The following is a 26,198-nucleotide window of genomic DNA, read 5'->3' as shown; positions in this document are numbered from 1 at the left end:
GAGGGAGTATTCTGTGTCTGTCTTCCCTTCTTCCATATCTCTGTGTGTGTTTGTGTGTGTGTGTGGGTGAGAGAGAGAGAGAGAGAGAGAGAGAGAGAGAGAGAGAGAGAGAGAGATAAAAGAGAGAGAGAACAGTTTCTCTGGGAAGAGACAGTCTCTCTCTCTCCCTCTCTGTGTTTCTGTGCACATGCTCGGAGGCGCTTAGGCGCTTAGGCGCGGAGTGCATCGACTGAGCAGAGAGGGAGGAGTGTATGGGATGGCAAAGTGAGAGATGTGCACAGGTGAGTGTGTAGGTTGGAGGGCGCGGACAGTGGTGCTGTGGCACACTGAAGACACAGATAGGAGAAGTGAAGCGGTGTTTGGCAGCACTGTAGAGTTGACACACTGGAGTGTCCTGTGATTGATTGTCCCTGTGCGGCCCAGGGTGGGCGAAGGGAAGGTGCGCGTGAGGACCAAAAGGGACTGGACTCTGCATGGGCCGGGAATCGAACCCGGGCCTCCCGCGTGGCAGGCGAGAATTCTACCACTGAACCACCCATGCCCTGAACACACTTACTACCTGATGCTCTCACAGCCTGCCCTTGCTGCCACTCCAGGAACCCTAGCTCCGAATGCTGGCTGCCCGCCTGGATGGATGGATGGATGGATGGATGGATGGATGGATGGATGGATGGATGGATGGAAGGATGGATGGATGGATGGATGGATCGATGCATGGATCGATGCATGGATCGATAGATCGATGGATAGATAGATGGATGGACCTTTGTTTGCGTGGATGCACGCAGGGACGGACAGACGGACGGACGGTCGGTCGGACGGTTCCATTGTTGTATATCTGGTTGTTCGGAAGGACTCATGGATGGAATGATGCATGGGTGGAAAGATGGATGGATCAGCGGTCAGGAGAGGCCAATTGGGTCAGACAGAGGGGACGAGGAGTGTCCAGGCCTCTAGCTGAGGTCGTGGGGTGTGTACCTCGCCTCGCCTGGAAGCCACTGACTGGCACGTATCTGGCGCGCTCCTACGCGCGCTCCTGGCGCGTGTCTGGTGTGTGCACACTCGTGGGAAGCGAGCGAGGAGAGCTTGTTGTAGTGCGGGCACAGGGTCCTTCGAGGAGGCCAGGGCTTCGGTGTGCTGGATTGAAACTCGGGGCCCCCAGAGGTTTGCTGTGGACAGAAGGCGCTGGCACCCGGCTGGCTGGTCACCCGGGTGCTCAGGTCCTATCTCCTACTCACTCGACCTTCTCCCACCCGACGCAACACGACCACCCCCCGCCCCCGCTCCCCAACGGCAGAGGTTGGTTGGTGTTGAGGGGAGGGCTCTCCTGCAGATGCAGGTCTGTGAGGGAAGGCTTCGGAGTCGGGTCTTTCGCGGTGGGATGGAGTGCGGTGGAGTGTCAAAAGGCAAGCTTGTCAGGAGTGGGATTCGAACCCACGCCTCCAGGGGAGACTGCGACCTGAACGCAGCGCCTTAGACCGCTCGGCCATCCTGACAGCAGGTCTGGGGCGTAGACCGCTCGCCTCGCAGGCGACCGGCGACCGGCGCCCAGGCGCGCGCAAGCGGGCTTCAGCGGACGGCGCGCCGGGGCAGGCGCCCGTCTGGCCTCGTCTGGCCGCGTCTGGGTGCTCGAGCTGCGGGCCTCGCCCGCCGAACTTTACCTTGCCAGAAGAGCACCGACGACGGGACGCTGCTAGGCGCCAGAGTACCTCCAGGTCCCGGGCCGGATCCCCGGCCTGCAGGCCCCCTGTCTGTCCCCACAGCACGCAGGGCGGCCCGGGTGTGTGGCACCAGCCTCTCGTCCTGACACGGCGAGTGTTGCCCGCAACCACTCGCACTCGGCACCGGTGGCTTAGAGGCCGGGTCTCCAGCCCGGCGGGGACAGGGGTCCGGCGACACGGTGGTCTGGCGGGGCTGCGGGTCGGGGTCCTGGTGTTGACGCCGGGTTTCGGGGTCTTTTGGGTTGCGGTGCAGTGCAGAGCAAGAGGTGGTCGTTGGGGAGACGGACGCCTGTGGTTCTTCCCTGGCGTGGTAGACGGGCACGGAGTGCGTGTGTTTGTGGCTGTCGTCGTCCTCGTTAGTATAGTGGTGAGTATCCCCGCCTGTCACGCGGGAGACCGGGGTTCGATTCGCCGACGGGGAGACATGATGTCCTTTTTGGACACCTAGGTGGCCCGCGGGCGCTAGCCCTTCCACCCACGCCCCACGCGCAGACCCAGACCCACGTCAGCCCGCCGAGCCCCATAATCTCCAGCAAAGCCTCTCCGGAGCCCTCAAACCCCTTTTCTGCCGACTCCACCGGCGCCCGGGCCGCTCAGGGTGGCGGCCTGCCCGGAGCGGTCCCTGGCGCACTGGCCTGGGCTAGCGCGCCGTCTTGCAGCAGCCAGGAGACGGGAGCGCCCCATTGGAAAGGCGTGAACATGTGAGAGGCGCGCGTGGGAGGCCGAGGAAGAGCGCGGAGAGGAGGAGCCGTGGGTGTGTTCGTGGTTGGGGCGTCCCCCGTGCGTGCGTGCGGTGCGCAGGCAAGTAAGAGGTAGGCGGCGTCGAGGGCGCTGGGCGCCGTGTGGTGGCAGTCGGCGGCGACGTGGGGGTGTGGGTCCGGCTGTGCGGCGTTGGTGGTATAGTGGTGAGCATAGCTGCCTTCCAAGCAGTTGACCCGGGTTCGATTCCCGGCCAACGCAGCGTGCCCAACTTTTGCCAAGGTCCTCACCCAGGACGCGCCCACCCGGGCCCTGCCTGGCTCCGCCGAGCTGGGGCCCAGGCTCTACTGTAGGCAGGGAAGATCGGAAAGCGCCAGACCTTTTCAGGTAGTGGGCACCGGGAGGAGAAGCGGCAGGGGCAAGTTTCTAGTCCCCGAAGTCGCACCGTGATGGCTGTGGAAGCGGCAGAGGCCAGGGGGCAAGTGGCAGCCCAGCGCCAGGGCCAGGGCCAGGGCCAAGAGAGAATCGAGAACGCCAGCCTCCTAAGGCCTTAGCATGCATCAGGCGGCCGGGTATGAGGAGACGGGCAGGCGGGCAGGCCGGCAGGCAGGCAGCATGTCTGCCCTGGTGGCCGAGAGGGTGTGTGTCTGTCTGTTTCCAGGAGTTGATAGCCGTGAGCATGGGACCCACGCTCCCTGGTGGTCTAGTGGTTAGGATTCGGCGCTCTCACCGCCGCGGCCCGGGTTCGATTCCCGGTCAGGGAAGCCTCTCTTCTTAGTCCCTCCACTTCCCACCTCACCACCCTGACCCCTTTTGAGTGACCCTTTTGTTTGTACATGAGCTACACAGACCAAGACCACAACTCCACATCTCCCCTCCATATTTCTCTCTCTCTCTCTCTCTCTCTCTCTCTCTCTCTCTCTCTCTCTCTCTCTCTCTCTCTCACTCTCCCTCCACCCCCTTTCCCTTTTCCTCTTTCTTTCCAGAAACCCATCACCCAGTACCACAGAACCGTCTTCTGCCTAAGAGTCTCCCTGGCTGCACCATGCCTACCTTAACATCCCGGACCAGCCTCTCTGACACCACACGCCAACTTTGCACTTCCCCAGCTCAGACTCCTTGCTTGCCCTGGAGCCCAGACCTCTCACCTGCCACCATCACAAGCCGAGCTTTCTCACACACCGCCCGGATCACAAACACTCGTCCACCGAGGGAATCTCAACACCACTCCATCTCCTGATCGCCTGCTCTTACCTCTCCAACAAACCCTCTGGCTAGCCCGCTCCTCCTGTCGCACCTACCTCGAATGCATAACCTGTATCACCTGATTGACACGCCTAGCGTGCATCGCGTGCATGACAGGGTGGTCCCAGTGAGCTTTCCGAAATAGTCACAAAGGAGCGTCCAGTTCAAACATCGGTAGCGAATTCTTTCATTTCACACACACACACACACACGCACACACACACACACACACACACGCACGCACATTAGACTTGTTTATATATGATGTATGTATAGATACAAACATGTATAAATATGTGTGATAGTATATACTGAAGAACACACATACACACATTTTTTTTGTTTGTTTTATGTTCTTGTAAAATCTTTAGGAGGTAGAAAATCTATAGGTGAATGGAATACGGTGCTGGTGCTGGGCTTGGCGGTGGTGGTGGCACCGAGAGGGGGATGTTTGCAGGATCGGAAGGGGTTCCTGTGGGCAGGTTTTATTGAGAACCAGATGCTCCCGGCAGAGCCAGAAGCACCTGGCTTGGTTCTCGCACCCAGCTTCCCAGGGACCGACAGTGGGCGTCGCGAGCCAGGATTTCCCAGAAAGCCCCCAAGGGCCGTTTAAGTCGAGCAGAGGCCGTGGCGGGCGGTCGTAATGCCACCGTTTCTCAGGACCCTTGTGTCGCCTGCTGCAGTGGCGGATGTGAATCAGTAAAGTAACCTTGGCACACCGGTAATCACTCCCTGCCCGGATCCCTCCGCCTTGACCCTGCCAGGCAGCGCGGAAACAGTGTCGGATTCTGAGCGCTGAGCTGGGGACTGAGCTCCACCTCAATGGCTAGCAGCCTTGTGAGAGTGCCAGCAGATCCTGGGGGCAGCCCAGACAATGCTTATCCGGACCGGACTCCAGCCCACTTCTGCCACCTGAAGGGCTCCGGTTCGTGGGCACCGGGAGGCACCAGAGTCTAAGGGCATCCGGGAAGGGACTGTTCGGCCGGTCCCCGGGCAGCCGCCGGGCGAGAGGAGGAGGCTGCGCCAAACAGACAGCAGGCAAGCCTTCGCCAGCAGGTGTCCCAACAGGGGCGTGGGGACGGGGTGAGGGTGGGTGTGGGAGTGGGGAGCTTGCGGATCGCAAAGATCCGCATGTGCCTCTGTTCTGCTTGGGCTTCGTCCAGAGGAGGATCACACTAGCATGCGCCTGCTGGCAAAGTCTGCGCGGTAGGGTCCGGACCAGTCAGCGATGGCTGGCTGCGGAGCAGCCCACTGAAGGTAGCGATGGTGTGGGTGTTGGGGTTGGGGTGTTGAAGTCAGGACCTGACACTCCCGCGCAGGTGTTCTGGCGTCCTGGAATTCCGGTGCACTCGTGATACCTAGAGTAAAACAAAAAAACAACAACGAAATCGTTGTTTTTCACTGTCTCTAGGGTAGGCATCGGTTGTTTTCAGCAAGTTCTTTGACGCTGAAGACATCCTTGTAGAAGACGGAGATGCTCTCCTCTCAACTATGTGGTTGTTTGGACGAGGGGGCTTTGCAGCTTTGGCGCTACTTCTGGGGTCACAAGACGGTTCTGGAGCACCCAGAACCCTTGACATTCTCAAGTAGGTACTGCCAACAGTACACAGTTAGGAGGAAAGTTGCAGGGACCTGATGTTTTCCTTCATGAAATATGTACACAGGGCTGGGGGCTTTGGGATGCGGGGAACCTGTTTTAGCCTCCTCGGCAGAGGAAAAAGAAGAGATCCAACAAGTTTTGTGTGACGATGAATAAGTATGATGTTCTGGGGCTGGCAGTTGGAGGGAGGTTCAGTTCAGTTCGTTGAGGCGGGACATCTGTGCTGTCTGCAAAGCATATCCACATTCCTCTTGGAGCTGTGAAGAAAGCAGGAGCAGCAAGCCAGCCTGGAGGGAAAGGCCCACCACGGACAACTTCTGCATGGCTTCCTGCTTCTGGGTTCCTACTGGGGCTTCCCTCTGGGAGGGACTTAGGTGGCAGCCTTAAGGCGAGATCAACTCTTCTCTGTCCAAGTTGCTTTTAGCCACAGCGTCTGATCACAAGCTTACAAAGTCTAGCTCGGACTGAAATCGGTACCAGGAGTGGGGCATTACTGGGACAGACCTGATGAGCTACCTCTTTGGGGATCGTGGAGGGACTTTGACCTCTGGGCTGGAAAGGCTCCAAGTTGGAGGTCCCGAGCTCTCTGTGCTCTCCTGAGGGAGCTTGGAAGGGAGTCTTGAGAGCCATGCAGATGACCAGACTGAGGTGGTGCTCATGAGGTTGTTTTCATTTTCATCCCATCCCACACCCACTCAGAGGGCAGCTTGGGAGTCCCTGATAGACTCTGCTGGGGCCATTCGGTGTTCTGAGTTAAGAATCTGTGTTCCAGGTCAGCCCGGGCTGGAGAATCATCTGTGACTAATGAGCAGGAGACTGGATCCACCAAGGTGAGACCTCGCCTCAGCGTGGACAATCATTGATGTTGTTCAACTGGAGCTGAGAAAGTAGCCATGATTAACGAGACAGCAGCATGACCCGGGTGAAACCCTCTGGGAGTATTTCCTGAAGGTCAACATACAGATGCTGTGTTGCATAGGTGCCTAGACTGCATCTCACGCTAGTCAGGCATTTGAGAATGTGCAGGAGCCAGCCAGGCTGGGATGGATGGAACGCATGAAGGGAGGGATCACTGGGAGCAGGTGAGGAGCTGGGATGCTCGGCAGGACTGGAGTCCAGGAAGGGGAAGCTGATAGAGGACATTAGTGAAGGTGCAGGACCAGTTGGACTGGGAGCCCCAGTGACACAGAAAGGTGTAGTGACCATTTTGGAATCATGGATCTAAAACAACAACAACAAGAACCAAAAAATAAAAATAAAACAAACAAACCCAAAACAACAACAACAACAACAAAAAACAAAAACCCACCAGAGAGATCCCTTTCATGCCAGGTGTGGGGCTAAGGGGCTGCTGTCCATGATGTGCTCTTGCACCGGCAGGATTTTGGCAGCTGCTGAAATATTGGGCGACTGTTAGGGCCCAAAGAGCAGGGTGTGTTGTTGTTTGTTTGTTTCTGGAATCAAGGTTTATGAAATATTTTTGCACAATGGATTTGTCCAAGGAGGAGGGGGATGAGGATGAGGAGGAGGAGGAGGAAGAGGAGGAGGAGGAGGAGGAGGAGGAAAAAGTGGAGGAAGGGGAGCAGCAATCCCAGCAGCAGGAGGAGGAAGAGGAGAGGGAGGAGGAGGAAGAGGAGAGGGGGAGGAGGAGGAGAAGGAGGAGGAGGAGAAAGTGGAGGAAGGGGAGCAGCAGCGGCGGCAGGAGGAGGAGGAGAAAAAGGAGGAGGAGGAGGAGGAGGAAGAGGGGGAGAAGGAAGAGGAGTAGGAGGAAAATGAGGAAGAGGAGGAGGAGGAGTAGGTGGAGGAGGAGGAGCAGCAGGAAAACAAAGAGGAGGGAGAGGAGGTGGAGGAAGAGGGGGAGAAGGAAGAGGAGGAGGAAGAAGTGGAGGAGGCGGAGGAGGAGGAAGAGGAGGAAGAGCTGGAGGCAGAGGAGGAAGAGGACGAGGAGGAGGAGGACAATAGTGTCAGTCGTAGCAGAAGCAGTAGAAGTAGCAGTAACAACATGGAAATCCTGACAACCAATATTGAACTCTCCCAGAGAAATTGGCTCCCTCAATCAGCGGGAAGTAGTGTAAGTAGAACGTTGCCCTCCTGGCCAGGGTCTCATTCTGGGAACCTGTCCTTATCTCTTTAACCCCTTTTCTCTCTTCTCTAGTATGAGGGTGTTGAAAGGGTGGAAGAAAAACAGGGCAGAAGAAAGAAGAAGCCACAAAACAGGAGGGGGGCCGTGTCCCTGGGAGCAGCCCAGGCTTGGCTCCCCCCGTGTCAGGGGCAGAGGCCCTAAAGAGAGCACAGCCTAGGCTGTGTCACCTTTGGAGGTGAGAGTCTTGGAGACATCCCTACCGAGGGACAACCGCTAAGGAGAGAAGCAGCCTGGCTTGGAGCCCACGGAGCCAAAGGATCCACAGCAGACAGACACACTGCCTATGCTCCAAGGGACCCTTGGAGCCTTTTGCAGCTCACAACAGAGCAAGCGAAAACAAGACGTGAGACTATGGGATTTGAGAATTAGACGTCGGTTTTGATTTGCTTTTAGTTTTGTGCCTGTACCCTGATTCTTCTTTGCTCCCCTCGTGTTTATCTCGAAAGGAAAAAAAAATGTTATTCAAGGAGCCAACAGTCTACACAGTTAAACTACCAGGGGTTTGAGGAGGGATTGGGGCTTTGACCTCGATAAGAGTCTCTGGGTGTTTTAAGGAGACGATCTTGAAGGTTTGAATGGTTATAGACTGTTGGACAAAGGTCGCGCATATTCATATGGTGAGGATCGCATTCAGATGAGCTCCTGGGGCAGAGCAGGAAAGAAAAGGTTCTGGCACAATGAGGGAACCGTTTGTGTGCCAGGTTGGAAGGGGCTCAACTGTGCTGGTCTGTTCTGGTCAAGTTGGCATAAACCAGCGCACATCTGGGAAGAGGGACTTTGAATCGGGGAGATTCCCTCCTCAGGTGCTGGGTATAGCCAAGTGTGGGGGATATGGTTGTCTGGATCCCCAAGTGACCAGCAGGAGAGTGGGGGTGGGGATGGGCTGGGATGGCTGAATGGTGCCAATCGCCAGGCAGGTGGTCCTGGGGTGGATAAGAGAATGAAGAGGCTGAACTCATGCACAGCTTCTGCATAAGTTCCTGCCTCTGGGTCCACCAACCACGAAGCCCTCAGATCCTTTACACCACACCACCCATACCAACACACCCCCTCCCGCCTCCAGTCCTCCCCACTTCTCCCAGGGTGGTACTCATGAGCTATAAGAAGAAATAAGCCATTCTCGCCCCAATTTACCTTCGGTCACAGAGGTTGATCACAACAAGAGCCAGCACAATTAAGTTTTGGTCCTGGTCTTTACTCAAAAATGGGTATAGGACCCTGGAGATGGGTCAAGCAGCCTGTTCCACCAAGCCCATCATCATCATCACCATTCCCACTGGCGGTGGCGGCGGCGGCGGCGGCGGCAGCAGCAGCAGCAGCAGCAGGAGCTGCAGCAGCAGCAGCAGCAGCAGCAGCAGGAGCTGCAGCAGCAGCAGCAGCAGCAGCAGCAGCAGCAGCAGCAGCAGCAGCATAACAACCATGGGTACACATCAGTATTGGTCACTGAGGGACCGTTCAGTGAGGGAGGGCTTAGCATGGAGGAACATGGAATCAACTGTGTGCCCTTGTGCCTCTGGAGTCCGTGTTATGCGTGCGTGCGCAGGCGAGTGTGTGTTTGTCCCTCTTTCTTTCGTTTCTCTCTGTGTGTGCTCTTTGTGTGTGCCTCTCTTCCTCTATGTCTCTCTCTTACTCTTCTCTCTGAATGAGGGAATCTAAGGGCATGGGCGCGCATGGGAGGGAGTATTCTGTGTCTGTCTTCCCTTCTTCCATATCTGTGTGTGTGTTTGTGTGTGTGTGTGGGTGAGAGAGAGAGAGAGAGAGAGAGAGAGAGAGAGAGAGAGAGATAAAAGAGAGAGAGAACAGTTTCTCTGGGAAGAGACAGTCTCTCTCTCTCCCTCTCTGTGTTTCTGTGCACATGCTCGGAGGCGCTTAGGCGCTTAGGCGCGGAGTGCATCGACTGAGCAGAGAGGGAGGAGTGTATGGGATGGCAAAGTGAGAGATGTGCACAGGTGAGTGTGTAGGTTGGAGGGCGCGGACAGTGGTGCTGTGGCACACTGAAGACACAGATAGGAGAAGTGAAGCGGTGTTTGGCAGCACTGTAGAGTTGACACACTGGAGTGTCCTGTGATTGATTGTCCCTGTGCGGCCCAGGGTGGGCGAAGGGAAGGTGCGCGTGAGGACCAAAAGGGACTGGACTCTGCATGGGCCGGGAATCGAACCCGGGCCTCCCGCGTGGCAGGCGAGAATTCTACCACTGAACCACCCATGCCCTGAACACACTTACTACCTGATGCTCTCACAGCCTGCCCTTGCTGCCACTCCAGGAACCCTAGCTCCGAATGCTGGCTGCCCGCCTGGATGGATGGATGGATGGATGGATGGATGGATGGATGGATGGATGGATGGATGGATGGATGGAAGGATGGATGGATGGATGGATGGATCGATGCATGGATCGATGCATGGATCGATAGATCGATGGATAGATAGATGGATGGACCTTTGTTTGCGTGGATGCACGCAGGGACGGACAGACGGACGGACGGTCGGTCGGACGGTTCCATTGTTGTATATCTGGTTGTTCGGAAGGACTCATGGATGGAATGATGCATGGGTGGAAAGATGGATGGATCAGCGGTCAGGAGAGGCCAATTGGGTCAGACAGAGGGGACGAGGAGTGTCCAGGCCTCTAGCTGAGGTCGTGGGGTGTGTACCTCGCCTCGCCTGGAAGCCACTGACTGGCACGTATCTGGCGCGCTCCTACGCGCGCTCCTGGCGCGTGTCTGGTGTGTGCACACTCGTGGGAAGCGAGCGAGGAGAGCTTGTTGTAGTGCGGGCACAGGGTCCTTCGAGGAGGCCAGGGCTTCGGTGTGCTGGATTGAAACTCGGGGCCCCCAGAGGTTTGCTGTGGACAGAAGGCGCTGGCACCCGGCTGGCTGGTCACCCGGGTGCTCAGGTCCTATCTCCTACTCACTCGACCTTCTCCCACCCGACGCAACACGACCACCCCCCGCCCCCGCTCCCCAACGGCAGAGGTTGGTTGGTGTTGAGGGGAGGGCTCTCCTGCAGATGCAGGTCTGTGAGGGAAGGCTTCGGAGTCGGGTCTTTCGCGGTGGGATGGAGTGCGGTGGAGTGTCAAAAGGCAAGCTTGTCAGGAGTGGGATTCGAACCCACGCCTCCAGGGGAGACTGCGACCTGAACGCAGCGCCTTAGACCGCTCGGCCATCCTGACAGCAGGTCTGGGGCGTAGACCGCTCGCCTCGCAGGCGACCGGCGACCGGCGCCCAGGCGCGCGCAAGCGGGCTTCAGCGGACGGCGCGCCGGGGCAGGCGCCCGTCTGGCCTCGTCTGGCCGCGTCTGGGTGCTCGAGCTGCGGGCCTCGCCCGCCGAACTTTACCTTGCCAGAAGAGCACCGACGACGGGACGCTGCTAGGCGCCAGAGTACCTCCAGGTCCCGGGCCGGATCCCCGGCCTGCAGGCCCCCTGTCTGTCCCCACAGCACGCAGGGCGGCCCGGGTGTGTGGCACCAGCCTCTCGTCCTGACACGGCGAGTGTTGCCCGCAACCACTCGCACTCGGCACCGGTGGCTTAGAGGCCGGGTCTCCAGCCCGGCGGGGACAGGGGTCCGGCGACACGGTGGTCTGGCGGGGCTGCGGGTCGGGGTCCTGGTGTTGACGCCGGGTTTCGGGGTCTTTTGGGTTGCGGTGCAGTGCAGAGCAAGAGGTGGTCGTTGGGGAGACGGACGCCTGTGGTTCTTCCCTGGCGTGGTAGACGGGCACGGAGTGCGTGTGTTTGTGGCTGTCGTCGTCCTCGTTAGTATAGTGGTGAGTATCCCCGCCTGTCACGCGGGAGACCGGGGTTCGATTCGCCGACGGGGAGACATGATGTCCTTTTTGGACACCTAGGTGGCCCGCGGGCGCTAGCCCTTCCACCCACGCCCCACGCGCAGACCCAGACCCACGTCAGCCCGCCGAGCCCCATAATCTCCAGCAAAGCCTCTCCGGAGCCCTCAAACCCCTTTTCTGCCGACTCCACCGGCGCCCGGGCCGCTCAGGGTGGCGGCCTGCCCGGAGCGGTCCCTGGCGCACTGGCCTGGGCTAGCGCGCCGTCTTGCAGCAGCCAGGAGACGGGAGCGCCCCATTGGAAAGGCGTGAACATGTGAGAGGCGCGCGTGGGAGGCCGAGGAAGAGCGCGGAGAGGAGGAGCCGTGGGTGTGTTCGTGGTTGGGGCGTCCCCCGTGCGTGCGTGCGGTGCGCAGGCAAGTAAGAGGTAGGCGGCGTCGAGGGCGCTGGGCGCCGTGTGGTGGCAGTCGGCGGCGACGTGGGGGTGTGGGTCCGGCTGTGCGGCGTTGGTGGTATAGTGGTGAGCATAGCTGCCTTCCAAGCAGTTGACCCGGGTTCGATTCCCGGCCAACGCAGCGTGCCCAACTTTTGCCAAGGTCCTCACCCAGGACGCGCCCACCCGGGCCCTGCCTGGCTCCGCCGAGCTGGGGCCCAGGCTCTACTGTAGGCAGGGAAGATCGGAAAGCGCCAGACCTTTTCAGGTAGTGGGCACCGGGAGGAGAAGCGGCAGGGGCAAGTTTCTAGTCCCCGAAGTCGCACCGTGATGGCTGTGGAAGCGGCAGAGGCCAGGGGGCAAGTGGCAGCCCAGCGCCAGGGCCAGGGCCAGGGCCAAGAGAGAATCGAGAACGCCAGCCTCCTAAGGCCTTAGCATGCATCAGGCGGCCGGGTATGAGGAGACGGGCAGGCGGGCAGGCCGGCAGGCAGGCAGCATGTCTGCCCTGGTGGCCGAGAGGGTGTGTGTCTGTCTGTTTCCAGGAGTTGATAGCCGTGAGCATGGGACCCACGCTCCCTGGTGGTCTAGTGGTTAGGATTCGGCGCTCTCACCGCCGCGGCCCGGGTTCGATTCCCGGTCAGGGAAGCCTCTCTTCTTAGTCCCTCCACTTCCCACCTCACCACCCTGACCCCTTTTGAGTGACCCTTTTGTTTGTACATGAGCTACACAGACCAAGACCACAACTCCACATCTCCCCTCCATATTTCTCTCTCTCTCTCTCTCTCTCTCTCTCTCTCTCTCTCTCTCTCTCTCTCTCACTCTCCCTCCACCCCCTTTCCCTTTTCCTCTTTCTTTCCAGAAACCCATCACCCAGTACCACAGAACCGTCTTCTGCCTAAGAGTCTCCCTGGCTGCACCATGCCTACCTTAACATCCCGGACCAGCCTCTCTGACACCACACGCCAACTTTGCACTTCCCCAGCTCAGACTCCTTGCTTGCCCTGGAGCCCAGACCTCTCACCTGCCACCATCACAAGCCGAGCTTTCTCACACACCGCCCGGATCACAAACACTCGTCCACCGAGGGAATCTCAACACCACTCCATCTCCTGATCGCCTGCTCTTACCTCTCCAACAAACCCTCTGGCTAGCCCGCTCCTCCTGTCGCACCTACCTCGAATGCATAACCTGTATCACCTGATTGACACGCCTAGCGTGCATCGCGTGCATGACAGGGTGGTCCCAGTGAGCTTTCCGAAATAGTCACAAAGGAGCGTCCAGTTCAAACATCGGTAGCGAATTCTTTCATTTCACACACACACACACACACGCACACACACACACACGCACACACACGCACGCACATTAGACTTGTTTATATATGATGTATGTATAGATACAAACATGTATAAATATGTGTGATAGTATATACTGAAGAACACACATACACACATTTTTTTTTGTTTGTTTTATGTTCTTGTAAAATCTTTAGGAGGTAGAAAATCTATAGGTGAATGGAATACGGTGCTGGTGCTGGGCTTGGCGGTGGTGGTGGCACCGAGAGGGGGATGTTTGCAGGATCGGAAGGGGTTCCTGTGGGCAGGTTTTATTGAGAACCAGATGCTCCCGGCAGAGCCAGAAGCACCTGGCTTGGTTCTCGCACCCAGCTTCCCAGGGACCGACAGTGGGCGTCGCGAGCCAGGATTTCCCAGAAAGCCCCCAAGGGCGGTTTAAGTCGAGCAGAGGCCGTGGCGGGCGGTCGTAATGCCACCGTTTCTCAGGACCCTTGTGTCGCCTGCTGCAGTGGCGGATGTGAATCAGTAAAGTAACCTTGGCACACCGGTAATCACTCCCTGCCCGGATCCCTCCGCCTTGACCCTGCCAGGCAGCGCGGAAACAGTGTCGGATTCTGAGCGCTGAGCTGGGGACTGAGCTCCACCTCAATGGCTAGCAGCCTTGTGAGAGTGCCAGCAGATCCTGGGGGCAGCCCAGACAATGCTTATCCGGACCGGACTCCAGCCCACTTCTGCCACCTGAAGGGCTCCGGTTCGTGGGCACCGGGAGGCACCAGAGTCTAAGGGCATCCGGGAAGGGACTGTTCGGCCGGTCCCCGGGCAGCCGCCGGGCGAGAGGAGGAGGCTGCGCCAAACAGACAGCAGGCAAGCCTTCGCCAGCAGGTGTCCCAACAGGGGCGTGGGGACGGGGTGAGGGTGGGTGTGGGAGTGGGGAGCTTGCGGATCGCAAAGATCCGCATGTGCCTCTGTTCTGCTTGGGCTTCGTCCAGAGGAGGATCACACTAGCATGCGCCTGCTGGCAAAGTCTGCGCGGTAGGGTCCGGACCAGTCAGCGATGGCTGGCTGCGGAGCAGCCCACTGAAGGTAGCGATGGTGTGGGTGTTGGGGTTGGGGTGTTGAAGTCAGGACCTGACACTCCCGCGCAGGTGTTCTGGCGTCCTGGAATTCCGGTGCACTCGTGATACCTAGAGTAAAACAAAAAAACAACAACGAAATCGTTGTTTTTCACTGTCTCTAGGGTAGGCATCGGTTGTTTTCAGCAAGTTCTTTGACGCTGAAGACATCCTTGTAGAAGACGGAGATGCTCTCCTCTCAACTATGTGGTTGTTTGGACGAGGGGGCTTTGCAGATTTGGCGCTACTTCTGGGGTCACAAGAGGGTCCTGGAGCACCCAGAACCTTTGGCATTCTCAAGTAGGTACTGCCAACAGTACACAGTTAGGAGGAAAGTTGCAGGGACCTGATGTTTTCCTTCATGAAATATGTACACAGGGCTGGGGGCTTTGGGATGCGGGGGAACCTGTTTTAGCCTCCTCGGCAGAGGAAAAAGAAGAGATCCAACAAGTTTTGTGTGACGATGAATAAGTATGATGTTCTGGGGCTGGCAGTTGGAGGGAGGTTCAGTTCAGTTCGTTGAGGCGGGACATCTGTGCTGTCTGCAAAGCATATCCACATTCCTCTTGGAGCTGTGAAGAAAGCAGGAGCAGCAAGCCAGCCTGGAGGGAAAAGCCCACCACGGACAACTTCTGCATGGCTTCCTGCTTCTGGGCTCCTACTGGGGCTTCCCTCTGGGAGGGACTTAGGTGGCAGCCTTAAGGCGAGATCAACTCTTCTCTGTCCAAGTTGCTTTTAGCCACAGCGTCTGATCACAAGCTTACAAAGTCTAGCTCGGACTGAAATCGGTACCAGGAGTGGGGCATTACTGGGACAGACCTGATGAGCTACCTCTTTGGGGATCGTGGAGGGACTTTGACCTCTGGGCTGGAAAGGCTCCAAGTTGGAGGTCCCGAGCTCTCTGTGCTCTCCTGAGGGAGCTTGGAAGGGAGTCTTGAGAGCCATGCAGATGACCAGACTGAGGTGGTGCTCATGAGGTTGTTTTCATTTTCATCCCATCCCACACCCACTCAGAGGGCAGCTTGGGAGTCCCTGATAGACTCTGCTGGGGCCATTCGGTGTTCTGAGTTAAGAATCTGTGTTCCAGGTCAGCCCGGGCTGGAGAATCATCTGTGACTAATGAGCAGGAGACTGGATCCACCAAGGTGAGACCTCGCCTCAGCGTGGACAATCATTGATGTTGTTCAACTGGAGCTGAGAAAGTAGCCATGATTAACGAGACAGCAGCATGACCCGGGTGAAACCCTCTGGGAGTATTTCCTGAAGGTCAACATACAGATGCTGTGTTGCATAGGTGCCTAGACTGCATCTCACGCTAGTCAGGCATTTGAGAATGTGCAGGAGCCAGCCAGGCTGGGATGGATGGAACGCATGAAGGGAGGGATCACTGGGAGCAGGTGAGGAGCTGGGATGCTCGGCAGGACTGGAGTCCAGGAAGGGGAAGCTGATAGAGGACATTAGTGAAGGTGCAGGACCAGTTGGACTGGGAGCCCCAGTGACACAGAAAGGTGTAGTGACCATTTTGGAATCATGGATCTAAAACAACAACAACAAGAACCAAAAAATAAAAATAAAACAAACAAACCCAAAACAACAACAACAACAACAAAAAACAAAAACCCACCAGAGAGATCCCTTTCATGCCAGGTGTGGGGCTAAGGGGCTGCTGTCCATGATGTGCTCTTGCACCGGCAGGATTTTGGCAGCTGCTGAAATATTGGGCGACTGTTAGGGCCCAAAGAGCAGGGTGTGTTGTTGTTTGTTTGTTTCTGGAATCAAGGTTTATGAAATATTTTTGCACAATGGATTTGTCCAAGGAGGAGGGGGATGAGGATGAGGAGGAGGAGGAGGAAGAGGAGGAGGAGGAAGAGGAGGAGGAGGAGGAGGAAAAAGTGGAGGAAGGGGAGCAGCAATCCCAGCAGCAGGAGGAGGAAGAGGAGAGGGAGGAGGAGGAAGAGGAGAAGGGGGAGGAGGAGGAGAAGGAGGAGGAGGAGAAAGTGGAGGAAGGGGAGCAGCAGCAGCGGCAGGAGGAGGAGGAGAAAAAGGAGGAGGAGGAGGAGGAAGAGGGGGAGAAGGAAGAGGAGGAGGAGGAAAATGAGGAAGAGGAGGAGGAGGAGTAGGTGGAGGAGGAGGAGCAGCAGGAAAACAAAGAGGAGGGAGAGGAGGTGGAGGAAGAGGGGGAGAAGGAAGAGGAGGAGGAAGAAGTGGACGAGGCGGAGGAGGAGGAAGAGGAGGAAGAGCTGGAGGCAGAGGAGGAAGAGGACGAGGAGGAGGAGGACAATAGTGTCAGTCGTAGCAGAAGCAGTAGAAGTAGCAGTAACAACATGGAAATCCTGACAACCAATATTGAACTCTCCCAGAGAAATTGGCTCCCTCAATCAGCGGGAAGTAGTGTAAGTAGAACGTTGCCCTCCTGGCCAGGGTCTCATTCTGGGAACCTGTCCTTATCTCTTTAACCCCTTTTCTCTCTTCTCTAGTATGAGGGTGTTGAAAGGGTGGAAGAAAAACAGGGCAGAAGAAAGAAGAAGCCACAAAACAGGAGGGGGGCCGTGTCCCTGGGAGCAGCCCAGGCTTGGCTCCCCCCGTGTCAGGGGCAGAGGCCCTAAAGAGAGCACAGCCTAGGCTGTGTCACCTTTGGAGGTGAGAGTCTTGGAGACATCCCTACCGAGGGACAACCGCTAAGGAGAGAAGCAGCCTGGCTTGGAGCCCACGGAGCCAAAGGATCCACAGCAGACAGACACACTGCCTATGCTCCAAGGGACCCTTGGAGCCTTTTGCAGCTCACAACAGAGCAAGCGAAAACAAGACGTGAGACTATGGGATTTGAGAATTAGACGTCGGTTTTGATTTGCTTTTAGTTTTGTGCCTGTACCCTGATTCTTCTTTGCTCCCCTCGTGTTTATCTCGAAAGGAAAAAAAATGTTATTCAAGGAGCCAACAGTCTACACAGTTAAACTACCAGGGGTTTGAGGAGGGATTGGGGCTTTGACCTCGATAAGAGTCTCTGGGTGTTTTAAGGAGACGATCTTGAAGGTTTGAATGGTTATAGACTGTTGGACAAAGGTCGCGCATATTCATATGGTGAGGATCGCATTCAGATGAGCTCCTGGGGCAGAGCAGGAAAGAAAAGGTTCTGGCACAATGAGGGAACCGTTTGTGTGCCAGGTTGGAAGGGGCTCAACTGTGCTGGTCTGTTCTGGTCAAGTTGGCATAAACCAGCGCACATCTGGGAAGAGGGACTTTGAATCGGGGAGATTCCCTCCTCAGGTGCTGGGTATAGCCAAGTGTGGGGGATATGGTTGTCTGGATCCCCAAGTGACCAGCAGGAGAGTGGGGGTGGGGATGGGCTGGGATGGCTGAATGGTGCCAATCGCCAGGCAGGTGGTCCTGGGGTGGATAAGAGAATGAAGAGGCTGAACTCATGCACAGCTTCTGCATAAGTTCCTGCCTCTGGGTCCACCAACCACGAAGCCCTCAGATCCTTTACACCACACCACCCATACCAACACACCCCCTCCCGCCTCCAGTCCTCCCCACTTCTCCCAGGGTGGTACTCATGAGCTATAAGAAGAAATAAGCCATTCTCGCCCCAATTTACCTTCGGTCACAGAGGTTGATCACAACAAGAGCCAGCACAATTAAGTTTTGGTCCTGGTCTTTACTCAAAAATGGGTATAGGACCCTGGAGATGGGTCAAGCAGCCTGTTCCACCAAGCCCATCATCATCATCACCATTCCCACTGGCGGTGGCGGCGGCGGCGGCGGCGGCAGCAGCAGCAGCAGCAGCAGGAGCTGCAGCAGCAGCAGCAGCAGCAGCAGCAGGAGCTGCAGCAGCAGCAGCAGCAGCAGCAGCAGCAGCAGCAGCAGCAGCAGCATAACAACCATGGGTACACATCAGTATTGGTCACTGAGGGACCGTTCAGTGAGGGAGGGCTTAGCATGGAGGAACATGGAATCAACTGTGTGCCCTTGTGCCTCTGGAGTCCGTGTTATGCGTGCGTGCGCAGGCGAGTGTGTGTTTGTCCCTCTTTCTTTCGTTTCTCTCTGTGTGTGCTCTTTGTGTGTGCCTCTCTTCCTCTATGTCTCTCTCTTACTCTTCTCTCTGAATGAGGGAATCTAAGGGCATGGGCGCGCATGGGAGGGAGTATTCTGTGTCTGTCTTCCCTTCTTCCATATCTGTGTGTGTGTTTGTGTGTGTGTGTGGGTGAGAGAGAGAGAGAGAGAGAGAGAGAGAGAGAGAGAGAGATAAAAGAGAGAGAGAACAGTTTCTCTGGGAAGAGACAGTCTCTCTCTCTCCCTCTCTGTGTTTCTGTGCACATGCTCGGAGGCGCTTAGGCGCTTAGGCGCGGAGTGCATCGACTGAGCAGAGAGGGAGGAGTGTATGGGATGGCAAAGTGAGAGATGTGCACAGGTGAGTGTGTAGGTTGGAGGGCGCGGACAGTGGTGCTGTGGCACACTGAAGACACAGATAGGAGAAGTGAAGCGGTGTTTGGCAGCACTGTAGAGTTGACACACTGGAGTGTCCTGTGATTGATTGTCCCTGTGCGGCCCAGGGTGGGCGAAGGGAAGGTGCGCGTGAGGACCAAAAGGGACTGGACTCTGCATGGGCCGGGAATCGAACCCGGGCCTCCCGCGTGGCAGGCGAGAATTCTACCACTGAACCACCCATGCCCTGAACACACTTACTACCTGATGCTCTCACAGCCTGCCCTTGCTGCCACTCCAGGAACCCTAGCTCCGAATGCTGGCTGCCCGCCTGGATGGATGGATGGATGGATGGATGGATGGATGGATGGATGGATGGATGGAAGGATGGATGGATGGATGGATGGATCGATGCATGGATCGATGCATGGATCGATAGATCGATGGATAGATAGATGGATGGACCTTTGTTTGCGTGGATGCACGCAGGGACGGACAGACGGACGGACGGTCGGTCGGACGGTTCCATTGTTGTATATCTGGTTGTTCGGAAGGACTCATGGATGGAATGATGCATGGGTGGAAAGATGGATGGATCAGCGGTCAGGAGAGGCCAATTGGGTCAGACAGAGGGGACGAGGAGTGTCCAGGCCTCTAGCTGAGGTCGTGGGGTGTGTACCTCGCCTCGCCTGGAAGCCACTGACTGGCACGTATCTGGCGCGCTCCTACGCGCGCTCCTGGCGCGTGTCTGGTGTGTGCACACTCGTGGGAAGCGAGCGAGGAGAGCTTGTTGTAGTGCGGGCACAGGGTCCTTCGAGGAGGCCAGGGCTTCGGTGTGCTGGATTGAAACTCGGGGCCCCCAGAGGTTTGCTGTGGACAGAAGGCGCTGGCACCCGGCTGGCTGGTCACCCGGGTGCTCAGGTCCTATCTCCTACTCACTCGACCTTCTCCCACCCGACGCAACACGACCACCCCCCGCCCCCGCTCCCCAACGGCAGAGGTTGGTTGGTGTTGAGGGGAGGGCTCTCCTGCAGATGCAGGTCTGTGAGGGAAGGCTTCGGAGTCGGGTCTTTCGCGGTGGGATGGAGTGCGGTGGAGTGTCAAAAGGCAAGCTTGTCAGGAGTGGGATTCGAACCCACGCCTCCAGGGGAGACTGCGACCTGAACGCAGCGCCTTAGACCGCTCGGCCATCCTGACAGCAGGTCTGGGGCGTAGACCGCTCGCCTCGCAGGCGACCGGCGACCGGCGCCCAGGCGCGCGCAAGCGGGCTTCAGCGGACGGCGCGCCGGGGCAGGCGCCCGTCTGGCCTCGTCTGGCCGCGTCTGGGTGCTCGAGCTGCGGGCCTCGCCCGCCGAACTTTACCTTGCCAGAAGAGCACCGACGACGGGACGCTGCTAGGCGCCAGAGTACCTCCAGGTCCCGGGCCGGATCCCCGGCCTGCAGGCCCCCTGTCTGTCCCCACAGCACGCAGGGCGGCCCGGGTGTGTGGCACCAGCCTCTCGTCCTGACACGGCGAGTGTTGCCCGCAACCACTCGCACTCGGCACCGGTGGCTTAGAGGCCGGGTCTCCAGCCCGGCGGGGACAGGGGTCCGGCGACACGGTGGTCTGGCGGGGCTGCGGGTCGGGGTCCTGGTGTTGACGCCGGGTTTCGGGGTCTTTTGGGTTGCGGTGCAGTGCAGAGCAAGAGGTGGTCGTTGGGGAGACGGACGCCTGTGGTTCTTCCCTGGCGTGGTAGACGGGCACGGAGTGCGTGTGTTTGTGGCTGTCGTCGTCCTCGTTAGTATAGTGGTGAGTATCCCCGCCTGTCACGCGGGAGACCGGGGTTCGATTCGCCGACGGGGAGACATGATGTCCTTTTTGGACACCTAGGTGGCCCGCGGGCGCTAGCCCTTCCACCCACGCCCCACGCGCAGACCCAGACCCACGTCAGCCCGCCGAGCCCCATAATCTCCAGCAAAGCCTCTCCGGAGCCCTCAAACCCCTTTTCTGCCGACTCCACCGGCGCCCGGGCCGCTCAGGGTGGCGGCCTGCCCGGAGCGGTCCCTGGCGCACTGGCCTGGGCTAGCGCGCCGTCTTGCAGCAGCCAGGAGACGGGAGCGCCCCATTGGAAAGGCGTGAACATGTGAGAGGCGCGCGTGGGAGGCCGAGGAAGAGCGCGGAGAGGAGGAGCCGTGGGTGTGTTCGTGGTTGGGGCGTCCCCCGTGCGTGCGTGCGGTGCGCAGGCAAGTAAGAGGTAGGCGGCGTCGAGGGCGCTGGGCGCCGTGTGGTGGCAGTCGGCGGCGACGTGGGGGTGTGGGTCCGGCTGTGCGGCGTTGGTGGTATAGTGGTGAGCATAGCTGCCTTCCAAGCAGTTGACCCGGGTTCGATTCCCGGCCAACGCAGCGTGCCCAACTTTTGCCAAGGTCCTCACCCAGGACGCGCCCACCCGGGCCCTGCCTGGCTCCGCCGAGCTGGGGCCCAGGCTCTACTGTAGGCAGGGAAGATCGGAAAGCGCCAGACCTTTTCAGGTAGTGGGCACCGGGAGGAGAAGCGGCAGGGGCAAGTTTCTAGTCCCCGAAGTCGCACCGTGATGGCTGTGGAAGCGGCAGAGGCCAGGGGGCAAGTGGCAGCCCAGCGCCAGGGCCAGGGCCAGGGCCAAGAGAGAATCGAGAACGCCAGCCTCCTAAGGCCTTAGCATGCATCAGGCGGCCGGGTATGAGGAGACGGGCAGGCGGGCAGGCCGGCAGGCAGGCAGCATGTCTGCCCTGGTGGCCGAGAGGGTGTGTGTCTGTCTGTTTCCAGGAGTTGATAGCCGTGAGCATGGGACCCACGCTCCCTGGTGGTCTAGTGGTTAGGATTCGGCGCTCTCACCGCCGCGGCCCGGGTTCGATTCCCGGTCAGGGAAGCCTCTCTTCTTAGTCCCTCCACTTCCCACCTCACCACCCTGACCCCTTTTGAGTGACCCTTTTGTTTGTACATGAGCTACACAGACCAAGACCACAACTCCACATCTCCCCTCCATATTTCTCTCTCTCTCTCTCTCTCTCTCTCTCTCTCTCTCTCTCTCTCTCTCTCTCACTCTCCCTCCACCCCCTTTCCCTTTTCCTCTTTCTTTCCAGAAACCCATCACCCAGTACCACAGAACCGTCTTCTGCCTAAGAGTCTCCCTGGCTGCACCATGCCTACCTTAACATCCCGGACCAGCCTCTCTGACACCACACGCCAACTTTGCACTTCCCCAGCTCAGACTCCTTGCTTGCCCTGGAGCCCAGACCTCTCACCTGCCACCATCACAAGCCGAGCTTTCTCACACACCGCCCGGATCACAAACACTCGTCCACCGAGGGAATCTCAACACCACTCCATCTCCTGATCGCCTGCTCTTACCTCTCCAACAAACCCTCTGGCTAGCCCGCTCCTCCTGTCGCACCTACCTCGAATGCATAACCTGTATCACCTGATTGACACGCCTAGCGTGCATCGCGTGCATGACAGGGTGGTCCCAGTGAGCTTTCCGAAATAGTCACAAAGGAGCGTCCAGTTCAAACATCGGTAGCGAATTCTTTCATTTCACACACACACACACACACGCACACACACACACACGCACACACACGCACGCACATTAGACTTGTTTATATATGATGTATGTATAGATACAAACATGTATAAATATGTGTGATAGTATATACTGAAGAACACACATACACACATTTTTTTTTGTTTGTTTTATGTTCTTGTAAAATCTTTAGGAGGTAGAAAATCTATAGGTGAATGGAATACGGTGCTGGTGCTGGGCTTGGCGGTGGTGGTGGCACCGAGAGGGGGATGTTTGCAGGATCGGAAGGGGTTCCTGTGGGCAGGTTTTATTGAGAACCAGATGCTCCCGGCAGAGCCAGAAGCACCTGGCTTGGTTCTCGCACCCAGCTTCCCAGGGACCGACAGTGGGCGTCGCGAGCCAGGATTTCCCAGAAAGCCCCCAAGGGCGGTTTAAGTCGAGCAGAGGCCGTGGCGGGCGGTCGTAATGCCACCGTTTCTCAGGACCCTTGTGTCGCCTGCTGCAGTGGCGGATGTGAATCAGTAAAGTAACCTTGGCACACCGGTAATCACTCCCTGCCCGGATCCCTCCGCCTTGACCCTGCCAGGCAGCGCGGAAACAGTGTCGGATTCTGAGCGCTGAGCTGGGGACTGAGCTCCACCTCAATGGCTAGCAGCCTTGTGAGAGTGCCAGCAGATCCTGGGGGCAGCCCAGACAATGCTTATCCGGACCGGACTCCAGCCCACTTCTGCCACCTGAAGGGCTCCGGTTCGTGGGCACCGGGAGGCACCAGAGTCTAAGGGCATCCGGGAAGGGACTGTTCGGCCGGTCCCCGGGCAGCCGCCGGGCGAGAGGAGGAGGCTGCGCCAAACAGACAGCAGGCAAGCCTTCGCCAGCAGGTGTCCCAACAGGGGCGTGGGGACGGGGTGAGGGTGGGTGTGGGAGTGGGGAGCTTGCGGATCGCAAAGATCCGCATGTGCCTCTGTTCTGCTTGGGCTTCGTCCAGAGGAGGATCACACTAGCATGCGCCTGCTGGCAAAGTCTGCGCGGTAGGGTCCGGACCAGTCAGCGATGGCTGGCTGCGGAGCAGCCCACTGAAGGTAGCGATGGTGTGGGTGTTGGGGTTGGGGTGTTGAAGTCAGGACCTGACACTCCCGCGCAGGTGTTCTGGCGTCCTGGAATTCCGGTGCACTCGTGATACCTAGAGTAAAACAAAAAAACAACAACGAAATCGTTGTTTTTCACTGTCTCTAGGGTAGGCATCGGTTGTTTTCAGCAAGTTCTTTGACGCTGAAGACATCCTTGTAGAAGACGGAGATGCTCTCCTCTCAACTATGTGGTTGTTTGGACGAGGGGGCTTTGCAGATTTGGCGCTACTTCTGGGGTCACAAGAGGGTCCTGGAGCACCCAGAACCTTTGGCATTCTCAAGTAGGTACTGCCAACAGTACACAGTTAGGAGGAAAGTTGCAGGGACCTGATGTTTTCCTTCATGAAATATGTACACAGGGCTGGGGGCTTTGGGATGCGGGGGAACCTGTTTTAGCCTCCTCGGCAGAGGAAAAAGAAGAGATCCAACAAGTTTTGTGTGACGATGAATAAGTATGATGTTCTGGGGCTGGCAGTTGGAGGGAGGTTCAGTTCAGTTCGTTGAGGCGGGACATCTGTGCTGTCTGCAAAGCATATCCACATTCCTCTTGGAGCTGTGAAGAAAGCAGGAGCAGCAAGCCAGCCTGGAGGGAAAAGCCCACCACGGACAACTTCTGCATGGCTTCCTGCTTCTGGGCTCCTACTGGGGCTTCCCTCTGGGAGGGACTTAGGTGGCAGCCTTAAGGCGAGATCAACTCTTCTCTGTCCAAGTTGCTTTTAGCCACAGCGTCTGATCACAAGCTTACAAAGTCTAGCTCGGACTGAAATCGGTACCAGGAGTGGGGCATTACTGGGACAGACCTGATGAGCTACCTCTTTGGGGATCGTGGAGGGACTTTGACCTCTGGGCTGGAAAGGCTCCAAGTTGGAGGTCCCGAGCTCTCTGTGCTCTCCTGAGGGAGCTTGGAAGGGAGTCTTGAGAGCCATGCAGATGACCAGACTGAGGTGGTGCTCATGAGGTTGTTTTCATTTTCATCCCATCCCACACCCACTCAGAGGGCAGCTTGGGAGTCCCTGATAGACTCTGCTGGGGCCATTCGGTGTTCTGAGTTAAGAATCTGTGTTCCAGGTCAGCCCGGGCTGGAGAATCATCTGTGACTAATGAGCAGGAGACTGGATCCACCAAGGTGAGACCTCGCCTCAGCGTGGACAATCATTGATGTTGTTCAACTGGAGCTGAGAAAGTAGCCATGATTAACGAGACAGCAGCATGACCCGGGTGAAACCCTCTGGGAGTATTTCCTGAAGGTCAACATACAGATGCTGTGTTGCATAGGTGCCTAGACTGCATCTCACGCTAGTCAGGCATTTGAGAATGTGCAGGAGCCAGCCAGGCTGGGATGGATGGAACGCATGAAGGGAGGGATCACTGGGAGCAGGTGAGGAGCTGGGATGCTCGGCAGGACTGGAGTCCAGGAAGGGGAAGCTGATAGAGGACATTAGTGAAGGTGCAGGACCAGTTGGACTGGGAGCCCCAGTGACACAGAAAGGTGTAGTGACCATTTTGGAATCATGGATCTAAAACAACAACAACAAGAACCAAAAAATAAAAATAAAACAAACAAACCCAAAACAACAACAACAACAACAAAAAACAAAAACCCACCAGAGAGATCCCTTTCATGCCAGGTGTGGGGCTAAGGGGCTGCTGTCCATGATGTGCTCTTGCACCGGCAGGATTTTGGCAGCTGCTGAAATATTGGGCGACTGTTAGGGCCCAAAGAGCAGGGTGTGTTGTTGTTTGTTTGTTTCTGGAATCAAGGTTTATGAAATATTTTTGCACAATGGATTTGTCCAAGGAGGAGGGGGATGAGGATGAGGAGGAGGAGGAGGAAGAGGAGGAGGAGGAAGAGGAGGAGGAGGAGGAGGAAAAAGTGGAGGAAGGGGAGCAGCAATCCCAGCAGCAGGAGGAGGAAGAGGAGAGGGAGGAGGAGGAAGAGGAGAAGGGGGAGGAGGAGGAGAAGGAGGAGGAGGAGAAAGTGGAGGAAGGGGAGCAGCAGCAGCGGCAGGAGGAGGAGGAGAAAAAGGAGGAGGAGGAGGAGGAAGAGGGGGAGAAGGAAGAGGAGGAGGAGGAAAATGAGGAAGAGGAGGAGGAGGAGTAGGTGGAGGAGGAGGAGCAGCAGGAAAACAAAGAGGAGGGAGAGGAGGTGGAGGAAGAGGGGGAGAAGGAAGAGGAGGAGGAAGAAGTGGAGGAGGCGGAGGAGGAGGAAGAGGAGGAAGAGCTGGAGGCAGAGGAGGAAGAGGACGAGGAGGAGGAGGACAATAGTGTCAGTCGTAGCAGAAGCAGTAGAAGTAGCAGTAACAACATGGAAATCCTGACAACCAATATTGAACTCTCCCAGAGAAATTGGCTCCCTCAATCAGCGGGAAGTAGTGTAAGTAGAACGTTGCCCTCCTGGCCAGGGTCTCATTCTGGGAACCTGTCCTTATCTCTTTAACCCCTTTTCTCTCTTCTCTAGTATGAGGGTGTTGAAAGGGTGGAAGAAAAACAGGGCAGAAGAAAGAAGAAGCCACAAAACAGGAGGGGGGCCGTGTCCCTGGGAGCAGCCCAGGCTTGGCTCCCCCCGTGTCAGGGGCAGAGGCCCTAAAGAGAGCACAGCCTAGGCTGTGTCACCTTTGGAGGTGAGAGTCTTGGAGACATCCCTACCGAGGGACAACCGCTAAGGAGAGAAGCAGCCTGGCTTGGAGCCCACGGAGCCAAAGGATCCACAGCAGACAGACACACTGCCTATGCTCCAAGGGACCCTTGGAGCCTTTTGCAGCTCACAACAGAGCAAGCGAAAACAAGACGTGAGACTATGGGATTTGAGAATTAGACGTCGGTTTTGATTTGCTTTTAGTTTTGTGCCTGTACCCTGATTCTTCTTTGCTCCCCTCGTGTTTATCTCGAAAGGAAAAAAAAATGTTATTCAAGGAGCCAACAGTCTACACAGTTAAACTACCAGGGGTTTGAGGAGGGATTGGGGCTTTGACCTCGATAAGAGTCTCTGGGTGTTTTAAGGAGACGATCTTGAAGGTTTGAATGGTTATAGACTGTTGGACAAAGGTCGCGCATATTCATATGGTGAGGATCGCATT

At 57.3% G+C, this 26,198-nt stretch overlaps 3 long non-coding RNA genes and 15 other non-coding genes across 19 annotated transcripts; 12 read left to right on the top strand and 6 right to left on the bottom strand.

Annotated features, from left to right (window-relative positions):
- Nucleotides 1–470: 470 nt before the first annotated feature.
- On the bottom strand, nucleotides 471–541 carry LOC134481685 (transfer RNA glycine (anticodon GCC)). Its single transcript has one exon. It is a non-coding gene; the product is annotated as a tRNA-Gly (tRNA).
- Nucleotides 542–1,413: 872 nt separating this feature from the next.
- Trnal-cag (transfer RNA leucine (anticodon CAG)) lies at nucleotides 1,414–1,496 on the bottom strand. The gene has a single exon. It is a non-coding gene; the product is annotated as a tRNA-Leu (tRNA).
- A 575-nt stretch (nucleotides 1,497–2,071) lies between these two features.
- Nucleotides 2,072–2,143, top strand: Trnad-guc (transfer RNA aspartic acid (anticodon GUC)). Its single transcript has one exon. It is a non-coding gene; the product is annotated as a tRNA-Asp (tRNA).
- Nucleotides 2,144–2,609: 466 nt separating this feature from the next.
- Nucleotides 2,610–2,681, top strand: Trnag-ucc (transfer RNA glycine (anticodon UCC)). Its single transcript has one exon. It is a non-coding gene; the product is annotated as a tRNA-Gly (tRNA).
- Nucleotides 2,682–3,112: 431 nt separating this feature from the next.
- Trnae-cuc (transfer RNA glutamic acid (anticodon CUC)) lies at nucleotides 3,113–3,184 on the top strand. Its single transcript has one exon. It is a non-coding gene; the product is annotated as a tRNA-Glu (tRNA).
- Nucleotides 3,113–7,876, top strand: LOC148001768 (uncharacterized). Of its 2 annotated transcripts, XR_015635615.1 has the most exons (4): nucleotides 3,113–4,703; nucleotides 5,077–5,251; nucleotides 6,038–6,095; nucleotides 7,421–7,876. It is a non-coding gene; the product is annotated as an uncharacterized LOC148001768 (long non-coding RNA). The 2 variants fall into 2 exon arrangements; XR_015635614.1 differs by lacking the exons at nucleotides 3,113–4,703; nucleotides 5,077–5,251 and having other exon boundaries at nucleotides 6,013–6,095.
- Nucleotides 7,877–9,546: 1,670 nt separating this feature from the next.
- On the bottom strand, nucleotides 9,547–9,617 carry Trnag-gcc (transfer RNA glycine (anticodon GCC)). The gene has a single exon. It is a non-coding gene; the product is annotated as a tRNA-Gly (tRNA).
- Nucleotides 9,618–10,497: 880 nt separating this feature from the next.
- On the bottom strand, nucleotides 10,498–10,580 carry Trnal-cag (transfer RNA leucine (anticodon CAG)). Its single transcript has one exon. It is a non-coding gene; the product is annotated as a tRNA-Leu (tRNA).
- A 575-nt stretch (nucleotides 10,581–11,155) lies between these two features.
- Trnad-guc (transfer RNA aspartic acid (anticodon GUC)) lies at nucleotides 11,156–11,227 on the top strand. The gene has a single exon. It is a non-coding gene; the product is annotated as a tRNA-Asp (tRNA).
- A 466-nt stretch (nucleotides 11,228–11,693) lies between these two features.
- Nucleotides 11,694–11,765, top strand: Trnag-ucc (transfer RNA glycine (anticodon UCC)). Its single transcript has one exon. It is a non-coding gene; the product is annotated as a tRNA-Gly (tRNA).
- Nucleotides 11,766–12,196: 431 nt separating this feature from the next.
- Nucleotides 12,197–12,268, top strand: Trnae-cuc (transfer RNA glutamic acid (anticodon CUC)). Its single transcript has one exon. It is a non-coding gene; the product is annotated as a tRNA-Glu (tRNA).
- Nucleotides 12,269–13,534: 1,266 nt separating this feature from the next.
- LOC148001762 (uncharacterized) lies at nucleotides 13,535–16,963 on the top strand. Its single transcript, XR_015635613.1, has 4 exons — nucleotides 13,535–13,782; nucleotides 14,156–14,330; nucleotides 15,118–15,175; nucleotides 16,508–16,963. It is a non-coding gene; the product is annotated as an uncharacterized LOC148001762 (long non-coding RNA).
- A 1,667-nt stretch (nucleotides 16,964–18,630) lies between these two features.
- Nucleotides 18,631–18,701, bottom strand: Trnag-gcc (transfer RNA glycine (anticodon GCC)). The gene has a single exon. It is a non-coding gene; the product is annotated as a tRNA-Gly (tRNA).
- Nucleotides 18,702–19,569: 868 nt separating this feature from the next.
- Nucleotides 19,570–19,652, bottom strand: LOC134481684 (transfer RNA leucine (anticodon CAG)). Its single transcript has one exon. It is a non-coding gene; the product is annotated as a tRNA-Leu (tRNA).
- Nucleotides 19,653–20,227: 575 nt separating this feature from the next.
- Nucleotides 20,228–20,299, top strand: LOC134481664 (transfer RNA aspartic acid (anticodon GUC)). Its single transcript has one exon. It is a non-coding gene; the product is annotated as a tRNA-Asp (tRNA).
- A 466-nt stretch (nucleotides 20,300–20,765) lies between these two features.
- LOC134481663 (transfer RNA glycine (anticodon UCC)) lies at nucleotides 20,766–20,837 on the top strand. The gene has a single exon. It is a non-coding gene; the product is annotated as a tRNA-Gly (tRNA).
- A 431-nt stretch (nucleotides 20,838–21,268) lies between these two features.
- On the top strand, nucleotides 21,269–21,340 carry LOC134481662 (transfer RNA glutamic acid (anticodon CUC)). The gene has a single exon. It is a non-coding gene; the product is annotated as a tRNA-Glu (tRNA).
- A 1,266-nt stretch (nucleotides 21,341–22,606) lies between these two features.
- On the top strand, nucleotides 22,607–26,035 carry LOC148001760 (uncharacterized). Its single transcript, XR_015635612.1, has 4 exons — nucleotides 22,607–22,854; nucleotides 23,228–23,402; nucleotides 24,190–24,247; nucleotides 25,580–26,035. It is a non-coding gene; the product is annotated as an uncharacterized LOC148001760 (long non-coding RNA).
- The last annotated feature ends 163 nt before the right edge of the window (nucleotides 26,036–26,198 follow it).

Source organism: Rattus norvegicus, chromosome 13 (genome assembly GCF_021556685.1).
Source record: "Rattus norvegicus strain SHRSP/BbbUtx chromosome 13, alternate assembly SHRSP_T2T, whole genome shotgun sequence".
Taxonomy (NCBI): domain Eukaryota; kingdom Metazoa; phylum Chordata; class Mammalia; order Rodentia; family Muridae; genus Rattus; species Rattus norvegicus.
The sequence above is the reverse complement of the archived record's forward strand: the minus strand, read 5'-3'. Positions and strand labels throughout refer to the sequence as shown.